General features: G+C 34.9%; 2 pseudogenes; one reads left to right on the top strand and one right to left on the bottom strand.

The window, feature by feature from the left end:
* The first annotated feature begins 1,274 nt into the window (after positions 1 to 1,274).
* Positions 1,275 to 27,543, top strand: LOC129530324 (ras-related protein Rab-9A-like; annotated as a pseudogene).
* LOC129530442 (uncharacterized) lies at positions 17,152 to 17,306 on the bottom strand (annotated as a pseudogene).
* Positions 27,544 to 27,773: the final 230 nt, after the last annotated feature.

Raw genomic sequence — 27,773 nt, 5'->3', positions numbered from 1 at the left:
TATTTATTTGTTGAGTTTTCTGGCTAATGTGTTGTTCATTTTTCATTGTTTCTGCTTAAGTCCTTTTCTTTCAGCAGATTCAGTCAATTAAATTTAAATTAGCTCCAGAGTATGGCCCAAAATCACTTCATGCATTGTCACTGGGATTAACACGTTGGCTTTTCAGGAGAGTTTATTGCCCTGCTAGTGTTACTAATTGCCCTTGCTATTACTAATTTTTATTTGCATAGAAGATTAAATCATGAGATTACACATTTTTGAATGTGTTTATAAACTTCTACACTTACATTTTTAATGAAAGGTAACACTTATCCCCATTGACTCCTACTTCTATAAAATGTATATAATTTTTCATACATTCTACTATCTTGGAACTCTAAATGCAGATCTGAGTGAATTACTTCTAATAAAATTTATAGTACTCATGAAAATCAGTACAGTAACAGACAGAAGTCGTATGGAAATGAATTGCTTAGCTACATTTTGGTATTCCAAGTCACAGCTACAAATTTAAAGATGTCTAGAAAATCTATCACTAACATGTTAAATCACATCAGTTGACAACATTTATGAGATTATTTTCGAGCCATATTCTTCTCACTCACTCTACTCTCATTACTTAATTTAAGCTTGTATATCTGTCCCTCATAACTATTTAGAAGGCCCACTAGACTGAATGAGAATATATCAAAAGGAACAGAAAAAAATGACTGACTTAATCCCATTTGCATTTTTTGAAAACTGTCATTACCTTATTATTGATAAAAATTGCTTAGGAAAATTTTCAAAAGTGTGAAAACTAAATAAAACTAAACACGGACACGTTTCAGTTAGAAGAACAATGATTATTACATCCTTAATCTTGTTAGCGAATGATTTATATTCTATTTACTTGTTGGAAACAGAGAATGAGAGATATTTGTGTCACTTACCACACTGCAGGGCCTAAAGGAAGAATGCACCAAAAAAAGTAATGCAGCTTTATTTCTCCTCAAGTCTGTTTTGCAAAACATTAGGCTAATTTGACCTAAAGTTACCTCCACAGTAATAAAGCTCATGGCAAATGACATCAGAATCTGTCACTAGCTTTTCAATTAATTTCAAACATATACAAAGCATAGGTGGCCTCACCACAGCAGGAAACAGTTAAGCAGAGAATGCTGAAAGGAAAGCTCATATGAGGTCTGTGCCCAAGGACCATTTCTTCTTCCAAAGATAAAACTTCTCCTGTACTTTCTTTGTCAGTCTCTTCAAATACCGTGTCCATTCTCAGCATGCCGCTAATTCAAACTCTTCTTGTCAGTGAATCCAGTATAGTTTGGTATCAAATCCAAACTGAAGAAAACAAGATTCTGTATAATTCACTATTCATGGAAAATATAAAAAGGTAAGTTTGGATCACTAATCACAATAAAAAAATCTATGTCTGGTTTAGGAAATATTGAACCATCACTTGACATAATTTAGTCAATTAGAGCATTTGACATAATTTAGTCAATATGGCAAATAAGTTGACATATTATTTCTTCAGCAAATATTGTTTTAAGGAAGTAGACAATAAAACTTCTATGAGGCATTAACTACCACTTAACACCAATAAGACAGTGCTGTCTTCAAGTGTATGAAAAAAGGTGTATATTTCTCATAAGTTTTCTTTTTGTGCCCTTCAGCCAATGTCTGCTGCTGACATCAACTAAAACAAAATGGCACAAGTCTAAGCCAGGTCTAACAATGATGACATTAAGAAAACGATTTAGCAGTTTTTTCTGATTGAGAAAGGAATACAAAATAATGAGTCCTTTAAGTTCCACTTATTGTTAGATGCTGGTCATTTTGCATTTAAAACACTGTTTCTTGGCTTGATTTAATGCTATGAAGTCATAAATCAAGTAACGTTTCAATTTAAATAGACAGAAATCCAGATTTTGCATGGTTATAGATCTAAACTCTATTTTGTTGCAGGGGTGGGGGTAAAATACCTCATGTTAGTTTCTTTCTAGACAAACTGCCCCAGAAATTACTGATATATTGTGAAGGTCAGTTAGTCATTATGTGTGGGAAGCAATATTAAACAAAAATGAACACAAAGGAATATAAAAGCAACAGTACTTTTAAATCAAGTAAATATTGGAACAGAATTTAGACAGGAAGATTTTTCTGACTAAAAATGCTGTTAGTATAATAAGAAAGCATGAAATGTGTAGGAGTCTAATGCAAATTACTAGCGAGAAAACACAATATTTCCCCACAAGATGTTGGTCATTTATTAAAATATATCAATGGGAAAAATAGAAGTAGTAGTTTAAAAAGTGAGAGGGAAGAATCAAGAAGTTACCTATTTTATTTTTATTTGATAACATGTTCATTTGCTGAACTTTCTTTGCATTACTTTTATTTTCATAACTTACCGTAAATATCCTTTCCTCCAATTTGTTAAGTTTTATGCTGCAGAGTATTAAATTCCTCAACTTCTGTTGTTTGTTACTCTGATCTAAATCACACCTTTAAATATATACACTTAACCTATTCAAAGACAAAACCTTTATCACATTTTAAGATACATCCTCTTGGACCCAACCCATCAATGTGATTAATCTTTTCCTCTTTCACATAATTTACTTCATTCACTTCTTCACTGTCCTAATTTCCTTGTCACACATTTATAAAAAATTCCATGTTTTACGATCCACAATAAAAAAACTGTCTCTTTTGGTACTGATCTTTTTCTCTAATTTTAGTTGCCACAGAGAATTTCTATTAGCTATTTCCTTTCCGTCAGTTCTTATTCTGTCTCAGGTTTTATCCCACAACAGTGAAGTCACAGTCCTTTGTCAAAGGTCATCAGTGACACCCTAATTGCTAAATTTAAAATATTTCCTTCAATTTCAGGTGAATATTTTTACCATTGATAATATGATGTCATTTGAAAATACCACTTACCTTTACCAGTCAGGCTTTCATCCCCAAGAGTCTACCAAATGTACTATATTTAAAAAAATCAACTTCCTTTTTGCCAAATATAATAGTTTTATTTAAAAAAAATTCTTGTCCTTGTTTTTAGTTTGTTTATTGAGACATGGTCTGTCTCTGTTGCCCAGGCTGGAGTGCAGTGTTGTGATCAGTAACTCACTGCAGCCTCAACCTCCCGGGGTCAAGCAATATTTCCACCCCACCCTCCCATGTGACTGTGACTACAGGCCACCCAGACTAGCTAATTTTGGTAGAAACAGAGCCTCTCCCTGTATCCCAGAATGGTCTTGATTTCCTGGGATCAAGCCATCTGCCTGTGTCAGGCTCCCAAAGTGCTGCCATTGGAGGTGTGAGCCACCAGGCCTGGCCAAATATAACAGTTATTTGTTAGTCTCCCTCTTCCTTGAACTATCTCTGATGAATTTACTCTCAATCTCCTAGTTATCTCTTCCTGTACGTTGGATTTCTAAATTGTGCTATGAGTCCCAAATTGTTATCTCCAGCCAGTCTCTTACCAAAGCCCAAATCATATATGACTCTATTGCACTTGCTCATGTTTAACAGGCAATCTGATCTCAAGGCTACACACTGAATTCTGATGCTCCTTCCAAACAACTTACTCCGTGTTTCCCGTTTCACCTGATAGTAATTACATCCTGTTGCAAAGGCCTAAAACTGTAAGGTCATCCTCAATGCTTTTCTTTTTATCTGATCATTTCTATTAATCCTTAAATTCTGCATGTTTTCCTTTTAAAACAGGTCCAGAATCTAATCATTTTCCCTGTTTCTCTTGCTGTCACCCAGATACAGGTCATCCACATTTCTCATCTGATTAGCTCAGCCTCTTTAGTGATCTCCTTCCTTCCACTATTACAACTATTACACTATTACCACTATTACAACAGTGTGAGTTATATCTCAGATACTACAAAATTAACCATTGTAAGGCACACATTCAGTGATTTTCAGGATATTCCCAATGCTAGGCAACCATCACTATTATTTAAATATAGAATGTTGGCTTTACCTTAAGAAGTAACTCTATCTATTAGCACTCAATCCCAGCTTCTGTTTTTCCTAAACTAAAACTGTGGTCTTTATAGTGCAACAAACAACCATGTATTATTTCCTTCTTATTATCTTTTGCATATCTTCTTCTACCATCCTCTTTCTTGTTCTGAGGCTCAGGATATACTAAGACTTCAGAGGTTTTGCTCTACTTGTTGTTTCAAGATGTTTGCTCAAATCTCCTTTGAGCTTATACCACTCACCTGCTTATGAATGAACCCACCGTCCTTATCCTTCTTACTTAAAAATAACATCACTGGTTGTTGTCACTACTTTCCCCTAAAACCAAAATGTAAGTTCCATCAGTACACGGATTTTTGTCTTTTGTCAGGTGAACTGGCCTAAACAATAACTGATATATTCACAGTCAATTTGATGCTTTTTATTTATTTATATGTATTTATTTATTTATTTTTGGCACGACGGTGGAGTGTGATTAAATCTTGCTCTGTTCCTCAAACTGGAGCAACAGGATCTCAGTTCACTGCAATCTCTGCCTTTCAGGTTCGAGCTATTCTCCTGCATGAGCCTCCTGAGTAGCTGGGATCACAGGTGCCCGCCAGCCCAACTGGCAGGTTTTTTTTTTGTTTGTTTTTCTGTTCCTTGTTTTTTGACATTTTTAGTACAGACGGGGTTTTGCCATGTTGGCAAGGCTGATCTCAAACTCCTGACCTCAGGTGGTCCACCTGCCTTGGCCCCCAGGAATTGTTTCGATTACAGGTGTGAGTAACCACGTCTGGCGTGATCTTTATTCTAAAAGATTCACAAACATAATTTCTGTAACAGACTTATTATTCAGTCTTCTTACTAAACTGTGGAGACTGAAGCAATAAAAGGTGAAGTAATTTGTCTCAATTATTTATCCTGGTGGCTTTATTATCAAACTAGACAATTCCATCTGCTTCTATAACAAGAATTAAAAGGCAAATTAAATTATTCAGGTGTATGCTGAACAATTTATAATTTAATGCTGGTACTGCCAAATTCTTTCTAGATTATGAGTTTCGCTTTCTTATAAAAAATGGTTTAACATTTAGGGACATATTTATAGGCATTATTTTTAAGTAAAGCATCATCCAACTTCATGGCATTTCCTCCAGTTTTTGCTGTGTAGACTGGAGAAAGCATTCTTCCATATTCAATTCCAATTTTGAGTTTAGCTCATTGTTTACCAGTTGTTCACTTCCCTGCCACTTTATGTGACTGTGACCCATTAAATACTTTTGTCTGTGTGTTTAACTTGCATATACATTCCTGCTAAGGCTTGTAGTGCTCAAAACTTTGACTGAGGTTTCAACAGTTTTTTAATTGAGAGATAAATAACACAGTATCACATTAGCCATGTTAAAGTACACACTCTGTGACATTCTGGGTATTCACAAAGGTGTACAAACATCACCACTTTTTAAATACAGAAGATATCCATCATACACACACAAAAAACTCTGCACCCATTACCATTCAATCCCAGCTTCCCCATTTCCTAGAGCACTTGGTATCCAATAAGCCATTTTCTGTCACTATAGATTTGCCTATTACAGGCACTTCACATGAATGGACTCATGCAATACGAGGCTCTTTGTGACACGCAGCCTTCTGTCGTAGATTATCTTCAAGGGGCTATGTATAACAAACCCCCATGAAAGAAAAAGACAATGCCACCTTCTGAGGCAGAGTTTCCTTTCTTTAAAATGCTGGGGTTCCCTAAGCTTGAGATTTCTGCAACAGTCTTGCTATTTTGTCCAATTATTAAGCCAAGCATACCGAGGCAAAAAAGTTTCAGTATTTTGTCCAAATTGTTTATCTTGGGGTTTCATTGTAGAATATATGGATTTGCATCAATTATATCAGATATATGGTAAGTGAAGGCATGATGCAAATCCACTGCAAGGGTAGCATCGTCCTAGGACCACCTCCACATCAGAAATTGATGGAAACCTTTACTACTATAAACATTCTTATAAAAATTGGTGTAAATATACCTTAATTTGGGGGAAATATGCTGAATGTATGTCCAATTATTTGAGAAACTACTGGACTGTTTTCTAAAAATCAACCTCACTTCATGTTCCCACTAGCAATTGGATGAGGTTCCCAAATTTTCCATATATTCACCAACATCTGCCATTTCTTTCTGATTACAGACCATTCTATTCAATATAAATTTGTATCTCATTGTGGTTTGACTTTCATTTTTCTGATACCTAATTATCTTTTCATAGGCTTAGCTCTAGATTTGGTGTGACAATAATAAAAAAAATTAGTTGGGCATGGTGGCGGCACCTGTAATCTCAGCTACTTGGGAGGCTGAAGCAGGAGAATTGCTTGAACCCAGGAGGCAGAGGTTGCAGTGAGCCAAGATTGCACCATTGCACTCCAGCTTGTATGACAAAAGAGAAACTCCACCTCAAAAAAAAACTTGCAGAAATTTTATATGAGATCTCATTTTTCTCAAACTTTCTGCTGTTGTAATATCCTGTCATTTCTCTCTATCTAACAAGTTGAGCCTATAATACTTTTTCTTTTGCAGGGTAGTGTTAAAACACAGGTGAAATGTGTGCTGATTAGCAGATACAAAGAGGAAACTTTGGGGTAAGATAAGAGTTATGGGTCTTTCATTTCAGAAGCCGTTCATCTCAAAAAGGTCAACGTTACTAATTATTAGGGAAATGCAAACCAGAATCAAAACGAGATATCATCTGAGGCCAGTCAAAACAGAGATTGCCAAAAAGCCCAGAAAGAACAGATGGTAGTAAGTTAGTGCAGTCATAGGAATGATTTACCTTGCTGTTTGAAGTGTAAATCAGTACAGACATTGTGGAAAAATGTGTAGTAATTCATCAGATATTTAGAACCAGAAATACCACTGGACTCAGCAATTTCATTACTGGGTATATAGTTCCCCTTCAAAATCAGTCATTCTATTTTAAGAATACATGCATGTGTATGTTTATTACAGCACTAATCACTGGAGCAAAGACATTGAATTCACTCAAATGCCCATCCATAACAGACTGGATAAAGAAAGCGTGGCACATATATCATGAAATAATATGCAGCCATTAAAAGGAAGGATATTATGTTCTCTGAAGGGAGATGGATGAAGCTAGGAGCTATCATCCTCAGCAAACTAACACAGAAATAAAAAACACAAGCACTACATGTTCACAATCATTAAGTGTTCACACTGAACATTGAAGACACAGAAACAGAGGAACAGCATTCAGCTTGGACTGCCAGGGGGCAGGGGTAAAAAAAGAGCTTCAGGAGAAATAGCTAATTTATGTGGGGCTGAATACGTAGGTGATGGGTTGGTAGATGCAGTGAACAATCATGGAACAAGTTTACCTAAGAAATAAACTAGTATGTCCTGCATATATACCCTGGAACTTAATATAAAACAAAATTGAATACACTAAATAAAAATAAAGAGCTTTCTTTTTTGTAGAGGTGAGGTTATAATAACTTTCAAATGTGTGTCACACTTTATTTAAGACATTTTTGTAATTACAATTCAGAGTTGCCACAAACTGCATTGAAAAGTAAATAAGTAGTATATCTCAATTCTTAATTGATTGAATTTATTTTCTTTTATTTTTATAAAGGAATCTCACATTGTCTCTTTGGCTGGAGTACAGCAGTGCAATCTTGGCACACTGTAACCACCTGCTTCCCAGTTTCAAGCGGTTATTCTGCCTCGGCTTCTTGATTAGCTGAAATTACAGGTGAGCACCACCACACCTGATGGGGTTTCACCATATTGTCCAAGCTTGTCTCAAGCTCCTGGCTTCAAGCATGCTGCCTGTCTTAGCTTCCAAAAGTGCTGAAACTACCGATGTGAGTTACCATGCCTGGCCTTTGATTGAATTTCTAATTGAGAAAACATCCATCTTGCAAAAACTTATTTTTATATCGTATTTTTGATGTGTTTCTTTATATGCTTCATAATTCAAGAAAAATAATGTAAATTTAGTGCATTTTCTTTTTATTGAAAATAAATTTATTTCCATTAATATGTAATTTAAAAAGTAGGTTAATTTAGAATGTTATTTTTCTTTTGGGTAAAGTTCTCAGGTTTTAGAAATTTCTTCAGAAATCTAATTTTGGAAGTGAATTACATTTATTGATTGTTCTTGGGTTTTTTAAAATGATTTTTCTTTGGAACAAAATTCAAAATTCTTTCAATATACAATTAGATGTTTAACTATGTAAAATAAACATATAACTATTTTCTTCAAAAGATGTATTTTTCATAACATAAGTTTTCTACTAATATGTGATTTCTTTTTCTAACTTACTAGGAATTAATTGATGTTATCTTCCCTGCATCAAAAGTTTAACTGTAATATACAAGAAGTAAAAAACTGCCAGAAGGCCGGGCGCGGTGGCTCACGCCTGTAATCCCAGCACTTTGGGAGGCCGAGGCGGGCGGATCACGAGGTCAGGAGATCGAGACCATCCTGGCTAACATGGTGAAACCCCGTCTCTACTAAAAATACAAAAAATTAGCCGGGCGTGGTGGCGGGCGCCTGTAGTCCCAGCTACTTGGGAGGCTGAGGCAGGAGAATGGCGTGAATCCGGGAGGCGGAGCTTGCAGTGAGCTGAGATTGCGCCACTGCACTTCAGCCTGGGCGACAGAGCCAGACTCCGTCTCAAAAAAAAAAAAAAAAACAAAAACAAAACAACAAAAAAAAACTGCCAGAAGAGCCATCTCTTCCAGTCTGTAGCTCTCCCATTACCATCAATCCTGGTTTTGATCTACTTGTAGCACCAGCTATTGGCTGTGTAAAGAACCTCAAAAAGATAGTAGACTGTTTGAATGCAATATATTACAGAGAGGAAACAACAACTAGTGAATTTTTACATTATAAAGCTGTTTTTCTTCATTAATAATAGTTTACTTTGAAAGTCTATTTTTTCATTTAGAAAAAAAATTAACTCATAGTTTTTGTTTCTTTGTTTGTTTTTCATCTACTAGTTTGACATTTTATAGCCATCATGTAGATATTTAAAACCATTTATGTCAGATAATATTAAATTTAAAAATATATATGTATTTCTTAAGTGCTCCCCTATACTTGGTGTTGGTAACCAAAGTGGGTTTTATTGAATCATACATTAAAAAGTACTGAAACCTCAGTGTAACCAGCAGCCAAATTTAATGGTACAAAAAGTTTATATTTAAAATGTATGCATTAAAAATATTATTATAACCTAAACCTTGAATTTGCTTAATGTTATTTTAGTTAAATTCTAAGAGAGGTTTTTGAGCGAATGTTATTACTTCTAAATGTCCACGTAAGTCCAACAGAGTAAGTATCAATGTTCAAGTCTTACACAGAGCAGAAACTCAGGCTGAGAGGTAATATAAGTAAATTAGCAAATGATAACAAAATTTCGTTTATTTCAAGAGAAAACCGAGTATTAATAATACAATTAACAACAGCATTCTGTATATCTTTAACTGTTAAATGTGAAATTATATTTGTTTATGTTTTTCTCTGCATGGTAGGAGTTTCTAACTAAACTCACTGCTTAAAAAGTCAGATCTTTGTCTTGTGAGATCTATGTAGAGAGAAGAGTTTCCTTCTTAAAAACACCTTGAATGTTAATTTATTTAGCAATTGAATTGACATAGTTTATATATATATTCAAAACACTTTTTTAAACAAACACTTTAAAAAAAACAAACAAACAGATGTAATGGCATTAAACTATGTACCTAAGGGGTCTGAAGTTAAAAATCTGTAATGGTCACTCGATTTGTTGTTAGTATGAAAATTTAAAGTACTCTTTCAAAATGGCTGCGTTGATAAATGAGTTGTTGTCAATATTAATTTGTCACTTGATGGAAAGAAGAGTGGGCACACTTATTATTTTCATAGTACAAGCATTATTTTTTCTTCTTATCTCAGATTCTGAAGCACTTTTTGAGTGGGAATACCTTCTCCCTGTTAGATCTCACCTACCGGAAAGATTCATGGGACTCAAAAATGCCAGTGCTACTTATCAAATGAATTCTGTGATCCAGCAGCCATATATATATATATATGTATGTATTTTTCCCCCACCAGAAACAGTATTCTTGCCTTTGAATCCATAGGTAAAAATGTAGATAATCATTTTTTGAAGATGAGAAGCAGAACAGTGAGGTAAATTCTAATTATTAATTACTATTATTTGTTTGAAGATTCTGACAGCAGCTACTGTTTTTCTCTCTGAAATTATTGTACTTTAAAAGAATTATGTGGAAAGTACATTTTCATAATATGGCTACAATCTCCAAGAAACTGTGCTGATATATTATCTGTGTATCACAAGCTGTGCTTATTTTTAAAATTCTCTAATATATTTTTCTCAAATGAGAGACTTTTCCACTAAAGAAGTGAATTTGTTCTTCAAATTCTGCTATGTGAATTTGTAAAACATATTAGTTAAGAAATATCATCACACTGCCTATGAAAAGTATTCATTTAACATAAAGCAGTAAAAAAGTTTGGTTATAGTGGTGATCACCTATTTAGGATATAACTCCGAAATTGACAAATGGGATCTAATTAAGCTAAAGAGCTTCTGCATAGCAAAATAAACTACCAACAGAGTGAACAGGCACCCTACAGAATGGGAGAAAATTTTTGCAATCTACTCATCTGACAGAGGGCTAATATCCAGAATCTACAATGAACTCCAACAATTTTACAAGAAAAAAATAAACAACTCCGTCAAAAAGTGGGCGAAGGATATGAATAGACACTTCTCAGAAGAACACATTTTTGCAGCCAAAAGACACAGGAAAAAATGCTCATTATCACTGGCCATCAGAGAAATGCAAATCAAAACCACAATGAGATACCATCTCACACCAGTTAGAATGACAATCATTAAAAAGTCAGGAAACAACAGGTGCTGGAGAGAATGTGGAGAACTAGGAACAATTTTACACTGTTGGTGGGACTGTAAACTAGTTCAACCATTGTGGAAGTCAGTGTGGCGATTCCTCAGGGATCTACAACTAGAAATACCGTTTGACAGCAAACCCATTACTGGGTATATACCCAAAGGATTACAAATCATGCTGCTATGAAGACACATGCACACGAATGTTTATTGAGGCACTATTCACAATAGCAAAGACTTGGAACCAACCCAAATGTCCAACAATGATAGACTGGATTAAGAAAATGTGGCACATATACACCATGAAATACTATGCAGCCATAAAAAATGATGAGTTCATGTCCTTTGTAGGGACATGGATGAAATTGGAAACCATCACTGTCAGCAAACTATCGCAAGAACAAAAATCCAAACACCGCATATTGTCACTCATAGGTGGGAATTGAACAATGGGAACACATGGACACAGGAAGGGGAACATCACACACTGGGGCCTATTGTGGGGTGGGGGGAGGGGGGAGGGATAGCATTTGGAGATATACCTAGTGTTAAATGATGAGTTACTGGGTGCAGCACACCAACATGGCACATATACGCGTATGTAACAAACCTGCACATTGTGCACATGTACCCTAAAACTTGAAGTATAATAAAAAAAGGATATAACTCCAAATAAGTAAACATAGAATACCTAAATTTTGGTAATGTTTATACTCAAGATCTTTATTATTATTATTATTTTAGTTTTTATGTAGATGTTGATAGCAACTAAATTTAAAAATCAGAATAGTTTTACTGTAGTAAATGGTTTTCCTACAATTTCTTTATTTTTCCTCTCAGTGGGACGAAATAGATTGTCTTTCAGTTACCAGTGTCTCACACTTAATCATTTGTAGAATTTACAAAACACACACATTCTTTCTCTTTTCTAGACTCAGAAAATTATATCATCCAAGCATCGCAGTTGGGGTACCTTTACTTTTAGCAGAATCTTCATATGGGATATTCACCAATACTTGGTTAACAGCCACTATTGGAAGAAAAATTGGAATGTAACTTCTGCTACTATAGCACGTGTTACCCCTAGGGTGTTGAATTTAACACATGTAGAGATGGTTAATCACAACAGCAAGAAGCAAATGAAACAGACGGAACATAAAATTTCAAATTAGGTATCTTACCTTTGCACTTGGTTTCTTGTGCTTTATGTTGTCTCATTCTTGTACTGTGGCATGTCTATCTGCCTTGTTCCTTTTTCTATGCAATGAGCTTCTCCAGGGCAGGAACTGGGGATTGTTTATTTCTTCACCACAAACCTAAGACACAATGAAAACCATACAGAAACGTCTCAGATACTTGGAAACCAACTGTATTTTGCTCTATGGCTACAGTCATGTTTTGACATTTGGAGCTTCTATCTATGCTCCCCATCCTTACAAAACTATGGTTAATAGGTGTATTTATTGAGTGTTAATAATGCTGATTTCATCATGTAAATAATCTTATATAATTTGGAAAATGCATTACTCTCAAAAGAAGCTACAGAATCCTACAAAGACTAAGTGACTTATTCCCCCAAAGTTACTTATTCCCCCTAAGTTACTCATGGCAGAGGACTCATTTTGTCTTACTCCTGCCTACTTGACCAAATTTTACCATATTATATTACCTCCAGTGTAGGTTATTATTTTACTACTCTTTTATGGTAACTTTTCTGCAAACCCAGTTATAATAGTCCACGTTTGAAATAATCAATAATAATAAAAAATAAAAAGTAATTTAAGTGCTTTGAAAATTAGGAGTATAAAAAAGTATATAATTTTATTCAGTAACTTTTTGTATTTGTTTCAACTTCTTTCTTTATATTATTAAAGTTAAATGAGTGCATTACTGATTTTTTTGGTCTTTAATGTTGATCCTCCAGATAATTTACAAGAATATTTTTATTAATTTGAAGACAAACCAGAGTTAAGTAACACAGGAGATAGAAAAGAGTACAATATTAGTGTCCTAAGACATCTTCAAGGCATCTTCATTCATTTAGCTGTTTTCAAACTACAATCCTATGTACCCAAAGAATTTTGGCAATGGTTAAGGTAAATTTTAGGTGAGTGATTATTTTAGTTTTATAAAAACCTCAATACATTAACTAAACACTACTCAGACAAAGTACTTCATTTAAGGGACATTATATTAAGTGAAATTATCCAGGAAATATAAAGGACAAGGATTGCTTGTTTTTTATTCATATGTGAGAAATAACAAAGTTGATCTCATGGAGTTGGAGAATAGAATGACAGATTATTATAGGCTCTGAAAGACATTGAGCAAACAAGTGAGTTAGCTAATGGGTAAAAAATACAGTTAGAAGGAATAGGTTCTAAAGTTTGATTGTGTAGGAGGGTGGTTATAGGTATGAATAATTTGTTACAGATTTCATAATATCTAGAAGTTCAGATTTGGAAAGTTCTTGAAACAAATATATCATATATATCTGAAATGACTAACATACCAATTGCCAGTATGCCATTTGAAAATTTGATCATTACTCATTGTGTTCATGTATCAAAATAATAGTTCTAATTTGTAAATATGTAAAATTATAATGCATCAGTCCAAAAAACAATAAATGGTGGTCTGTTTAAATGAGAAATTTCACTAAATGTGGCCATTTCTGAATTGTAAAAAGCTCTTTCTCTGTACACATTGGGCTTTTGTGATCCAAATTCTGATTTTAGAAGTGTTTGCAACATGTTCTTGGGCAGACTGAGGACATGGCAGAAAAGCCATACATATCCCTCTTCAGCATTAGCTGGAAATTGTGGTCCAGGGCACTCCAGATGCCATGAAACAATATGTGCCATTGGAAAGATAATTACTAGCTTTTCTTGCCTTGGTGTTGAGACTGCTTCTTTGACTGAAGACCATAAATAAGTATAAAACTTGCAACACCTATAACCTGTTGGGCAAATTAACGAAGCAGCCTAATTAAGAAGTGCTCAGAAGACTTCCAAATAACATAAAAATGGTTTTATAGAGGAAAATATTACCAGGGAAGTGCAAGGAGGTGCTCAACCTGTTCAAGAGCAGGCAGTCTCGTATTTTCTAGCATGTAGTTTGGAACCACCTCAGAAATTACTGGAGCCCACTGTCACATGGGCATATCCTTTGAAGAGCTCCCTATTGACAACAACAACCTGCTTGGTTGATGAATGGCAGTTTCAAGGTGGATGAACAATATCCTGTTGGCAGACTGTCATAGAGACCAGAAATGAAAAGACCAATTGAAGATGGAATGAGAAAATTAGCTCAATGATTGAACTGTATGCTGTTAAACCATTGTTTTATAAAGGCAATTGTTTGAATTCGTGAGTGGTAAATAGTAATCAATATCCTGGCCACATGAACAATAGAAAACTGAACTTTCAAACAGATGCCAGTATGTGACACATGGACTTTCAATGGGCTGAGTCACATCCTGGCATCTGCTTAATAGTAAAAATTTAAGGGGTACATTAAATAAGGACATGTTGATTCCCATTTGAAGAGTCCTCTCCAGGTTGATTGGGAGGTCATTAGAACCAGGACATCACGATGTATTCCCTTGAGGTGGCAACCTTATAGAGGTGCAGCAGTAATGCAGAAATGGGATTAATCTACACATATTTCTCTTGTACTTTGTAAGGAACAGAAATTCCAAAATCTAAGTCTAGGCCAGAAGAGAAACATAGACTGCAGATAACAATAGGCCAAATAGGAAGGCCCATAACATAGTTGGATTACAATATACCAATATCAGTAGCCCTGATAGTGTATTTATAAGTCTTGACTAATGTAGACTGCATTTGCATTCATAGTGTTTGATGCTAATGCTTAAATACTATAAAAAGATAAAAACATAGTATATTGTATCCGGTTCAAACAAATGAATTGCTGATCCTCAGGCTATGCAACACATTTCATATCCTACTGTTACCAACAATGGGCACAGAGATATTTCATCAAATAAAAAATTATATGAATTATTTATAATCAGAAGGCTCTTATATCTTCAGTAAACCCTACATCTAATGACAAAAGCTTTAAAATAATATAGAAATAAACTAGGAGACTTACTGTTTCAAGGAAAATTGTGACTGGCTAGGAAAGCAGTCAGAAATCTTGGCGCAATGGTACTTCAAAGTACGGTGGATTTTGATAATACGCACTTCACTGGAATTAGATGAAGCCAAGTTTTAGAAGCATCCCTTAGTAAATGCTACCACAAAAGTGCCCCCAGCACAAAAAATACAATCAACTATGCTCCAAACATTGTGACATACGAAAAGTATGTATATCGGTTTTAATATTTAAGAATTTATATTAAAAATATGGTGATATCTTTATCTCAGCAAGAAATTAACCTATCAAACATTAAAGGTGAAGAATGTGTAGAATTAAAATCTGCTTTTTTTTTTACATTTTTCCCCTGTTTTTTATTTTTTCTGCTTATACAACATACGATTATCAAGCAATACAGCTGTTACTCTGGGCAACTGCTGTAATTTAGGTAATTCCAACCTTTGGCTACATGAACTTGGTGAGAAGTCATGCTAAACATTATAGCACAAGAAAACCTTTTAAATGATTAACCGGGCCAGGCACCATGGCTCACAATAATCCCAGCACTTTGAGAGGCCGAGGCAGGTGGATCGCGAGGTCAGGAGATTCAGACCACCCTGGCTAACAAGGTGAAACAATTAATCTACCAAAAATACAAAATTAGCCAGGTGTGGTGGCGCATGCCTCTAATCCCAGCTACTTGAGAGGCTGAGGCAGGAGAATCGCTTGAACTCGTAGGGTGGAAGCTGTAGTGAGCCAAGATCACAACCATTGCACTGCAGCCCAGGCAACAAGAGTAAAACTCCATCAAAAAAAAAGAAAGGAAGGAAGAAGGGAAGAAAAGAAAGGAAAGAAGGAAAGAAAGAAAGAAAGAAGGAAAGAAAGAAAGAAAGAGAAGAAAGGAAAATGAAAGAAAAGAAAGGAAAATGAAAGAAAAGAAAAGAAAAAAGAAAACTGCCTTACTCACGTTGTGGCTAATCTTCCCAGAATATTTTAACAAAAATATTTGTTTTAACTTAGAAGTGCCCATAAATGATATTCATTTATATTTTGGCCAGTATTTGTTTTTTAGTAAACTTTGTATTAAAGCCCATAAAATTGTCAATTTTTACTGTCTCTGGATTTTGAGAAAGACTGAATAAATTATGCTTTTATTGAAATATCACACATTTTTATGAACTAGGACAAGGTAGCACCTAATTACAAAGAAAGTATCACAAGTGTAAAATAAAACATGACCCCACTTAAAGCATTCTTCTGATCGTCTTGCAAAAGCTGTCCTAGATAATTTGTTTCTTAATTTGCAGTCACAGCGGGTATGGTACAAATTATGTAAGAAAATAAAAATTGAAGACCATATAAGTAAAGATCAAAAAGAGTTTGAAAAAAGAAAAAAAGTTTATGTATGTATTTATTTATTTATGTATTTTTACCTGTTGATACATAAATCCTGTTGGATGAGGATATAACGGAGCATCTTCTGTTGGAGAGGACTTACGCTCATCTAAGGAATCTTGCTCATCCGGCTTCAAATTCTAAATATTTAAAAAGATTGACAATTTGATTATAAAAGTAACTTTATACTTTATATTTAATTTTCTTCATTTAGAATAAACTTTTAAGAAATGCAAAAAAAATGGCATCTTTAACATCTTTACAATTCCTGCAAATGGTTTATAATTCAGGGAAAAAATCTGAATCATTTTAGTTACATAATTTCTAGACCATTTCACACAAGTCATTTCCAAAACAAAACTTACTTTTTAAGACCAAACAAACCAATGCTAACCATTTAATAAAATAAATATTTTTAATTGCAATATTAATACATAAACATTTGCTTACACATTTAAAAATGATGACTTCTCTTTTTCCCAGATTTATCTGCTGCCCTTTGAGGGCTTCCCCCCTGCCCCGTCGTCTAGACAAGTTTGCAAGCATTTGCAAGTGTCGTCCTAGCACTCTTTGATCTGTCTAAGAAATAACCATTTGATGTTTTATTGTTCTGTACTGGAGGAGACCAACTTTTGTAGGCATACTGAATTGTTTCCAGTATATGGTCGTCTTTCAAGTTTCTATATCCACTAAACGAGTCATTTTCTTTTTTTTTTTTTCCACATGAAAGTGCAAACACAGTCCTTCATTTCCATAAATCATGCAGTTGAGTTTGGGTAAATTGCAGGGGTCAGTACATCTGGAATGCAATAGATCAACCTTGCCCTGGGAAAGCCACCTTTGTGATCATGGTATCTCCCCTGGCAGGTAAGTATCCATTTTCTTTTTAAGACTTCCATTATCGCTTGAAAAAAAAATACTACTATAACTTTAATAGAATTTAGAATAATTGTCAGTATCAGCTTAAAATGTTAATTTCAATCATCTATGATTATTCTATTCTATAAAAGTTCTTAATTCTGACACAGGCTTCTACAAAATTGTAAGAAAAACACTATGGTAAACAATGAAATAACTGCTAAATAAAACTACGATACATTTTATGCACTCATATGCTTATTTTTGATGACTCTTAGAGCATTCTATTGTATCTAATAACCATTCTTGGTCTTCTGGAATTTTATTATGTGCACTATGAGCTTTAAAAATAAGCAGATGAAAAGAATTTGTAATATCTAGTAGTAGCTAATATTTTATTGCCTAATATGTGCCATCCAGAACAAGTTTTTGAGGTAATCTAGTTAATATCAGAGTTAGTTCCCTAAGAGGGTAGCATTAGTAAATCCATTTAACAAATAAAAAAATCAATTACTGTTAGGAGAAACACTTTGCCAAATATTACATATTTAGTCAGTTGAGGAGCTAGCTAGCAATCTGACTAAAATCTGATCTCTTGGCCTGTTACTAATTTAAAATGTTTTGGCTAAATATACTATCCATGTGTTACTAGAAGTGAATTAAAAACAGTAATGCAACATTACTTTTCATAGTTCTATTTTTTACTCTATACTCAGGATTATGCTCTGTGGCCCAGGCTGGACTACAGTGGCTTGATGACAGCTCATAGCTCAATGAGGCCTCTCACTCTAGGGTTCAAGGAGTACTCCTGCCTTAGCCGTCCAACTACTTGGGATTACAGAAATGCACCACCATGTCCAACTCTCCTCATTATTTTTATTAAAGATGAGTAGCCTTTTAAGACTGCATTTTTTAAGAAAGAAGAACAACTTACTTGGTGTTCATTCATTTTTCAGAGACAACATTTTAGAATGTAAAGCAAGAATCCCATGATTATAAAAGAGAGATATAAATTGGCAGTACAAACTTGATTTCAATTCTAATAGTGTAAGAACACACACATGATGGCTAAAGCAATTTACAATGGCAACAATAAAATTTGCCTGATTTGCTAATGATCAGTCATTTTCTTTCAGGACTGGCTAAATTGCAACATATTGACACTGCCAACTGTTTACTATTCTTAGGTGTCAATATTAAAAATTCCAAATATAAAGACTTCTATCTTTTCTGTCATTACCATGAAAGATAAATACAATTTTTTTTTCTCTCTACCATGCATCTTACTTAATATATTAATATTACATTCCAAGTCAGAGGCCAAGTTTTTGTTTTTGCCATAGGAGCATTTATAATATAAACTTCTTTTGAAAAAGTTAATTTGTGTAATCTAATTATTTCAGGTAAAGAATAATAAGGATGGGCTTCTTGTAACACTTACAGTACATATTTCATTGTCTTATTCTCTTAAAAATTATAATAAAGTGAAAATCATGTCATTTGCCACATTATCAATAATATCAAATATTTTCATGTACAATTTGCATTAATATTATCTTTGCCTATATTATTATCTGCTGCCTTGAACAGTGCTTGGTACACAGCAGATGTGGATATATTTCTGTTGAATACCACCTATTGAATAGACTAAATATTCGTTAGACAAAACATTTCAAGCTAATCTTAATAAGGAGAATACTAAATTCATACAAAAAACCCACATTAATCCACATCCACTATTCTCCACATTAACCCAACATGTATACCTTTACTCTAATTACTTCCTTGGATCAGATGAGATTAAAATGTGATTTAGTCTTACTTTAGAGCAAATACAAGAAGTTACATGGTAAACAACATATGACAACAAACTATTTTTAAAATGGTATAAATTAAACCCCATTGATAGGAACTCTTAGTGTCATTTTACAACATTAATTAATCTTGAAATCTATGATGGTGGACCAAAGAACAATTAGAAAATGTTAATTGTTAAATTCTAATATTTTCAGTTGTTTAAAATTTAAGATTATCATTTGGCTTTAATCATTGTGTTCTACAGCTTTATAATAACTTCAGTTTATTATCAGGTCTTCAGTATGCTTATTATAACGTCTATAATAAGTGAGAGAAAATTGTGTGTGTTTGTGTGTGTGTGTGGGCACTTCTGTATAGAGTTTCCAGATATATAATATGATTTGTTTCTAAAATCCTATCCAATAAAACTTTTAATCTCCTGGAAGATTTGGGCAACTAATTCTGGTGCAATTCTTAGTCTTATTTTACTGCAGATGACACAACTAAGAATTCTAGAAGAAGACTAAAGACCTGCCTTTGCGTAACCATAGTTTTTAACATTGATTTTTCTCAAAACCAGTCTGGCCAAGATGGTGAAACCCCATCTCTTCTAAAAATACAAAAATTAGCCAGGCGTGGTGGCTTGCACTTGTAATCCTAGCTACTCAGAAGTCTGACACAGAGAATTGCTTGAACCCAGGAGGTGGAGATTTCAGCGAGCCAAGACTGCACTCCTGCACTGCAGCCTGGGTGACAGAGCGAGACTCCCTCAAAAAAAAAAAAAAAAATTCTCCTTCTTACATACTAATTAAACTAGCTGCTTAGAGGCTACGGATTGCTTTTGGATAACTTAATGTTATCTACCATGATAAACATTACCTTTTGTAAAAAAAAGTTTCCATTAAATGACATTCCTTTCTATGACTTCTTTTGATTATTACATCTGTAGTAACACATGTATCCTTTTAGATGATTCCAAATTCTGGACATATGTATCCAACTCCCCATTACGATTTTTTATTCAGTGTCCCATACGCTTCTAAATCACAATCCCCTCAAACAGGTTCCTTTTTTTCTGTCAGTAAATTGCATTACTATTCCCTCAGCTTATCAAGTCACACTGGGGACGTAGGTGTTAACATCCCTTTCCTGCTCCACTTCCTCAAATATCCAATTACCTACACCTGCCTATTCTAACTCATGAAGAGCTCATAAATCAGTCCACAGATGTGTTCTACATTGCCAGTTTTTCTAATATAGAGCACCCACAATCTTTTTCTACAGATAATTTTGAATATTTCCTTACTGTGGTCTATTGTGAAACTTTCTATGCTATAGCCAGTGAGATGTTACTAATTTATGCCTTTTGTGATCCTCTAATGGTTTATCAAGTCACACGGAATATCTCACATAATTGCTAAAAAGCCAAGCTATGTGAATGCTAAGTCAGTACCCACTAGCAACTTTAAAAAAGAAAACTTAATGAAACAACCCTTTTCTACTGCAAGATGCTTTTTACTCTCCAAATCTAAGTCGCATACTCCCTACAATAGGCAGCAGAGCACTTTGTATTTTCTTGTTTATTATGATGCTTTGTTTCCCACCGGGGCTGTTTATTCAGTACTGTGTTTTCAAAATCATAATTAAGACAGATTCAAAACACTTGATCTGAAATTCAAAAAGCTCAATTAAGCAAGGCTTTTAAAAATAAGGTTGGTATGTAATTCAATTTCTGATGTAATAAAGACATAATTGAGGGAAGCTATTAAGTCTTCATTCATGTACCCTTCACCCTTAAAGGGAATATTCACTTCTCTTCATAGAAACATTAGTATGTTTGATTCTTGGGTACTCTGGGGGCCTCACAGGGAATGGTACACAATGTGATGCAACTGTGTTGACTCAGTTTTCTCAAGTTCAAAAATTTCTAAAACCAAAAACACACTGCCTAAATTCCTTAAGATGTATAACGCTCTAATGAACCTTGTCAACTAAAATTACACTTAGGTTATATTATAAACCAATCATGTGTTGTGTATGAGCAACTGAAAGCTCAAGTTAAATTGTGCAAAACAAAATATTTTTTGAGTTCTTAAGTTTGATACTTTCACATTTAAAATAAATATTGTATTTATGTTTGTATAATATATGTTCCTACTCTACTAAAAGTATCCCAGTATCTCAGATATAGTCAAGCAAGGATGAGAAAAAAGAACGCACAGAGATGGTCAGAGCAAGGAGAGTAAAGGGTAAAATTTATTTCATGTTGAAGGTAAATATTAATAATACAAATAAGACTTTCATTACAGGAATGTGTGACCATAGAATTTAGTTTTGATAGGAAAATATTTGTGATTTTAACAAGTTACATAAAATGAAATGCTTACCTAATATTTATCAATATCACTGAGATGTTAACTAGTAATTAAATTTTAACTATATCCATAAATTAGTAATTTTGAAATGTTGCCCTAACACTGAAAACAATACAAATATTTTTGTTGTACATTTTCAACAATCTATCCATGCCTTTAGTACTACTGTGCAATAGGTTGATGTGAGAAAAATCAAGCTACCTTAAGAGAGATTTACTGAAAATCACATTTCTTAATTTATTCTAACATCAACAAAAAATTAAGTGAATTATTTATTTACAGTATAACTGAATTTATTTTACTGTATTTTAACAAAAACATACATACATGCTAAATTTCTCATAGAAGTCGTTTTTAAACCTGACAAGCAAAACATCCAATTGAGATCCCTTAAGGATATGGATTCCTTTTCTAAGTTCTAGAAATTCTGATTTAGATAGTGTGGCATGTGACCTGGAAGCCAGTAGTATTCAAAAAGCAACATTAAGAGATAACATCGGCTGGGCACGGTGATTTAAGTCTGTAATCACAGCACTTTAGGAAGACAAGATGTGCAGATCACAAGGTCAGGAGAGCGAGACCATCTTGGCGCATATATATATACATATATATGTATGTGTATATATACATATATGTATATATATACACACACACATGTATATATAAAAAATATATAATATTGTATATTATATATATTTATAAATATATATCTATATATTTAATATATATTTATATATTATATATCATATATATATATTAAAAAAACCAGGCATGGTGGTGTGCCTCTAGTCCCAGCTTTTAGGGAGGCTGAGGCTGAGGAATCACTTGAACACAGGAAGGGGAGGTTGCAGTGAGCCGAGATCTTGTCCCTGCACTCCAGCATGGCCACAGAGGTAGACTCCATCTCAAAAAAAGAAAAAAAAAAAGAGAAAGATAACATCAATCAGGCACAATATCTAATCTTAAAGATTACCAGAAAAATGAAACAAGTGCATAAATAACCTGAGAATACATGAAATACATTAAAGTTACACAGATTTGCAATGCATTTATATATATTTATATGCATATGTATATATGTATATGGAACATTGCTTGTACTTTAGGACACTTTACATGTTATAACTTGATTAAAATGTGCTTCTCATTTAATATTTAAAAATAAAAACTTCATTGTTACAAAATTATGAAAATATCTAAACTGTCATAAGTTACAAACAATTAAACATATTTCTGTAAATACAATACCTATGTTCTGAATCTTTTCTTCTCAGGAGATTAAATACTCCTCTTAGTAATTGATAACTCTTGTTCAAGTTGTTATATTTCTTTGAAAAATAAGTATTCATTGGTGTAATAGAATCAAGATTACAAAACAGCTTCTATTTGAATAAAGAGTCCTGTTCTATAAACAGCAAACAACTCACAAAGAAAATTATTAAATACAATTCCTATTTGAGAGAGAAAATAAAGAGCTTTGGTAAATTTTATTCTAGACTTTGTATTCTGCTGTAATTAATATAACAACAATAACACTTCTGCAACTTCAATGGAATAATTTAAGCCATTTAGTTATTTATATTATCACTAATTTTAATTTTATGTTACAGCGTTTTTACTAAAATACCTTTAAATTTAACCATTGGAAAAGTAAATTTGTTAAAAAATAAACCTCGGGGATTTCCTAAATATCTCTGCATGTTCAATACACAAAATAATTTAATCTTGTTTTTCAGAGGGCCGAGAAATCACTACTCATTACCATAAAATAATTTTTTAAACTCACAGGTGTTATAATGTATGTAAGTATGCATTTGTCCAAGGCAAATACATCAAATAGAGTCATATAAATTTGCTGATTTGAATTTACAGACAACAGAATTTACTTCTAAGTATATAATTACTCTAAAACACAAAACAAAATTAATAGCTGTGCAATTTCCTGACTAGAAAGTGATAGAGCAGGAGCACCTTCATCTTGAACAAACATCACCACTTTAATTTCCAGCTCTCTTTTTAGCCTTAGGCATTTCAAGGAAATCACTTGTCTTCTAACTACAAATAATAAGCACATTCCTTTCCCTTCAGGTGCACTAAGTTAGGGAAACTAGAAGCAGACATGGGGGATATGCCTGCAACTCCAGAAAGATGTGTGAAAACAGACACACAGCTCTCTCTGTCAGATAACCAAAACAAAGGGACACAGAGGCAGTCCAAGCCTCTGATAAACTCTCCGAGAATGAATCTTGAAAATCTCTTAGTCTGTTAACACAGTGTGGCTCTGACTTAACCTGGCCAGCCACCCCTCTCGGGCTGATTCAAAATAAACCTGTCCTGTTGACAATCAAGCCACCCTTCAGGTTTCTCTCCTCTTGCTTTAATTTTTACATTTGGTGCTGAAACCCAGGGCTGGTGTTGGGGGCGGAGGAACCCTTGGATCCCAGGAAGCTGTGGGCAATGGCAGCTTATCCTAAGTTAATTCCTGGATCCTGAGAGTCTCTGGCCACCTGCCCCATCTTTTCTCTCATTTGACTCTTCAAGCAATTTGTATGAGAAGGACAACTGACCTGAAGGAAACTGCAAGGCTCAGGCCAGGTCTATAAAACCCTCAAGTCTCAGGAATCCACCTCTAACCATCAGCAATAGGTATTTAACTTCCTAAAACTGGCTCCCTCTTTCCTCTCTCTCTCTCTCTCCTCTCTCTCTCTCTCTCTCTCTCTCATTCTCTTACTCTGTGTTCCTCATGTGGCTCCAGTCTTGGAGCCCCTTTGCCAATTCCAACTAGAACATCCAACAGACAACACTAATTCAGCCATCTGGTAAGATCTACCTTTTCCTGGCTTTCTCTTGGTACTGGAGAAAGTCTGGCCTGCTGTCCAGTTCCTCCAAGGACTAATGGGAATAAGCTATAGGAAACCTTGGGGACATGTAGTGCTTTCTCAGTGTAACTGTCCTCTTTCAGAAAGATGATTCCAGTTCTCTATCTTGTCTGGGGACATCTGGAACAAAACACACATTTTTCAAAATAACTTTATAGCAAATCCAGCTTCCCAGAAATGCTCATCGTTAAGTATGTGAATGTACCAATATATCATTCACTTGTACCCATGGGAAAGGTTTAGTGTTACTGCCATTTACGAGAAAAACAAACAAAACATGTTTTACGTTAAAGTTAAAAATTGCTAAAAGTTACATTATAAAATGTAATTGAAAGTGGTAACCATAAATTTTCATGCAAAGCGTATAAAAACACTAAAAAGTTAACAACTGTAAAAAGATTTAAAAATGTACATTTTGATTAAAAATTTAAAAATTGGTTTGGGAACGCACTGAGCTAGTTTGAAGAGTTTTTATTTATTTATTTATTTTTTCATGCCCCAGTGGTACCTGAAATGCCAGAAAGACAGAACCGTTCACTCCCTTGACAGGGAGGAGAAGCCAGGATGCCAAGTTATCTAGCTCAGTGGATGTCACCCCCATGGAGCCCAGCAAGCTAAAATCCACTGCCTTGAAATTCTCACTGCTAGTGCAGTAGTCTGAAGTCGACCTGGGATGCTTGAAATTGGTGGGGAGAGGGGCGCCCACCAATACTGAGGCTTAGTAGGTGGTTTTCCCTTCACAGTGTAAACAAAGACACTGGGAAGTCACCGCAGCTCAGCAAAGTGGCGGTAGCCAGACTGCCTCCTTAGATTCCTCCTTTCTGGTCAGGGCATCTCTGAAAGAATGGCAGCAGCTCCAGTTAGGGGCTTATAGATAAAACTTCAATCTCCCTGAAACAGAGCACCTGGTGGAAGGAGTGGCTATAGGCGCAGCTTCAGCAGACTTAAACCTTCCTGCCTGCTGGCTCTGAAGAAAGCTGCAGATCTCCAACAGACTGCCTCCTCAAGTGGGTCCATAAATCCCATGCCTCTTGATTGGGACACTCCTCCCTCCAGGGATCGACAGACACCTCATACAGGAGTGATCTGGCTGTCACCTGGCGGGTGACCCTCTGGAATGAAGCTTTCAGAGGAAGGAACAGGCAACAATCTTTGCTCTTCTGCATCCTCTGGTAGTGATACACAGACAAAAACGGTCAGAAGTGGACCTGCAGCAAAGTCCATCACACCTGCAGCAGAGGAGCCTGGAGCCTGACTGTTAGAAGGAAAACTAATAAGAGAAAGGCATAGTATCACCATCTACTAAAAGAATTTCCCAAAAAAAGAAAAAAAAAACCCTATTCAAAGGTCACCAACGTGAAAGACCAAAGGTGTATCAATGCACAAAGACAAAAAAAAAAAAAAGCACAAAAAGGCAGAAAATACCAAAAACAAGAATGCCCCTTCTCCTCCAAAAGATCACAACTCCTTGCCAGCAAGAAAACAAAACTGAATAGAGAATGAGTTTGAGGAATTGACAGAAGTTGTCTTCAGAAGGTGGGTACTGACACACTCTGCCGAGATAAAGGAGAGTGTTCTAACCCAATGCCAGGAAGCTAAGAACATCAAAAAAAGATCAGGGAATTGCTAACTGGAATAACCAGTTTAGATAAAAACATAAATAACATGATGGAGCTGAAAAGCACAGCACAGAGATTGAAGATCAACTTAATGAAAGAAAGCATGAAGAAAAGTTTAGAGAAAAAGGAATAAAAAGGAATAACAAAGTCTCCAAGAAATATGGGACTATGTAAAAAGACTAAACCTAGTTTGTTTGTTTGTTTGAGATGGAGTCACTCTCTCTCCCAAGCTGTACAATCTCAACTCATTGCAATCTCCTCCTCCCAGGTTGAAGGGATTCTCCTGCCTTAGCATCCTGAGTATCTGGGTTTACAGATGCACACCACCACACCTGGCTAATTTTTGTATATTTAGTACAAATGGGGTTTCAGTATGTTCTTCAGGCTGGTCATGAACTCCTGACCTCATAATTCGCCCATCTCAGCCTCCCAAAGTGCTGGGATTACAGGCGTGAAGCAACATGCACAGCTTAAACCTGGCTCTTCTTTTTGGCCCAGTCATAACTATGAAGTTTTCTGCTCACTCAACACTAACTTCTGTTACATTTGTCATAAATATACTCCCTAAAGTATAAATCTTGCTCTATCAGAAACATACAAACTTTAATCTTTTATCCGTCTTTAACCAAACTGTAGTGGAGCTGACTATGAGCAGAGAGGGGCTTATCATAGATTCACTGTTCATTACAAGAGCTTTGGTGTGACATTTAGGCTAAAGTGCCAGCTTCACAGTCAACTGTGACCTGAGAAAGGGGAAGAGTGAGCCCTTTTTAGTTGTTTTAGAGAATCATGGTAGTATAGTAGCCCGCTCATGGCTACATGCTCAGTAAACAACAGTCTTATTATTACACATTCCCTTGGGTTATGTGTTTTATTTCAGCTAAATGCTGATATGCATAGACTCATATAGAAGAATAGGTAGGTAAAAAGTAATGTTATGGTACCTTTTTTATTTTCTAGGGCTCTTGAAGCTCTTGAGATGAACAGTGGCAGGAAATTCATCACTTTTTAAAGTAATTCTCTTTGGAGATGGTGGGATTGGGAGGAGTTCACTTATGAACAGATATATAACTAATAAGTTTGATACTCAGCTGTTCCATGCAATAGATGTGAGAATTTTAAATAAGATTTGAAAGGGATGGACTTTTTTTTACCATGCAGATTTGTGGCACAGCAGGTCAGGAGAGATCGCAATGCCTGAGGACGCCATTTTACAGAGATTCTGACAGTTGCCTGCTTACTTTTAGTATCAGCGATTCACAGCGCTTCCAGAACTTGAGTAACTGGAAGAAAGAGTTCATATATTATGCAGATGTAGAAGAAACCAAGAGTTTTCCTTTTGTGATTATGGATTCCAAGACTGGCATAAGCAAAGGGCATGTGTTTATAGAAGTGAAGCTTATGCAGTCAGAACGGTGACTATCCTTATTTTGTCAAAAGTGCAAAAGATGCCACAAATGAGGCAGCAGCCTTCGAGGAAGGGATTCAAAACATTCTTGCAACTGAGGATATGTCAGATCACTTGATGCACAAAGGCATTCTCAACCTTCACCAAAGCCCAAGTCTAGCTCATCTTGCTGTTGAGTGTTAGAGATAAGGCAGGTGCATTCTAACCAACTCACATGTATACACAAAATCAACACGGACATGGAGAAGAGAATTAGTGTTTGCAGCAGTGTATTACTTACTAATAAAATTCAAAGAGTGTATATTACTGTGTCATTAGTGTGTGGGAGAAGGGACACATCCACTCCTGGAGAAATATAGTTTCTCAATAATGGCACCTTACTTTTATAAATTGTAATGGTTTTCTG

The sequence above is a fragment of the Gorilla gorilla genome, chromosome Y (assembly GCF_029281585.2).
Source record: "Gorilla gorilla gorilla isolate KB3781 chromosome Y, NHGRI_mGorGor1-v2.1_pri, whole genome shotgun sequence".
NCBI lineage: Eukaryota > Metazoa > Chordata > Mammalia > Primates > Hominidae > Gorilla > Gorilla gorilla.
The sequence above is the reverse complement of the archived record's forward strand: the minus strand, read 5'-3'. Positions and strand labels throughout refer to the sequence as shown.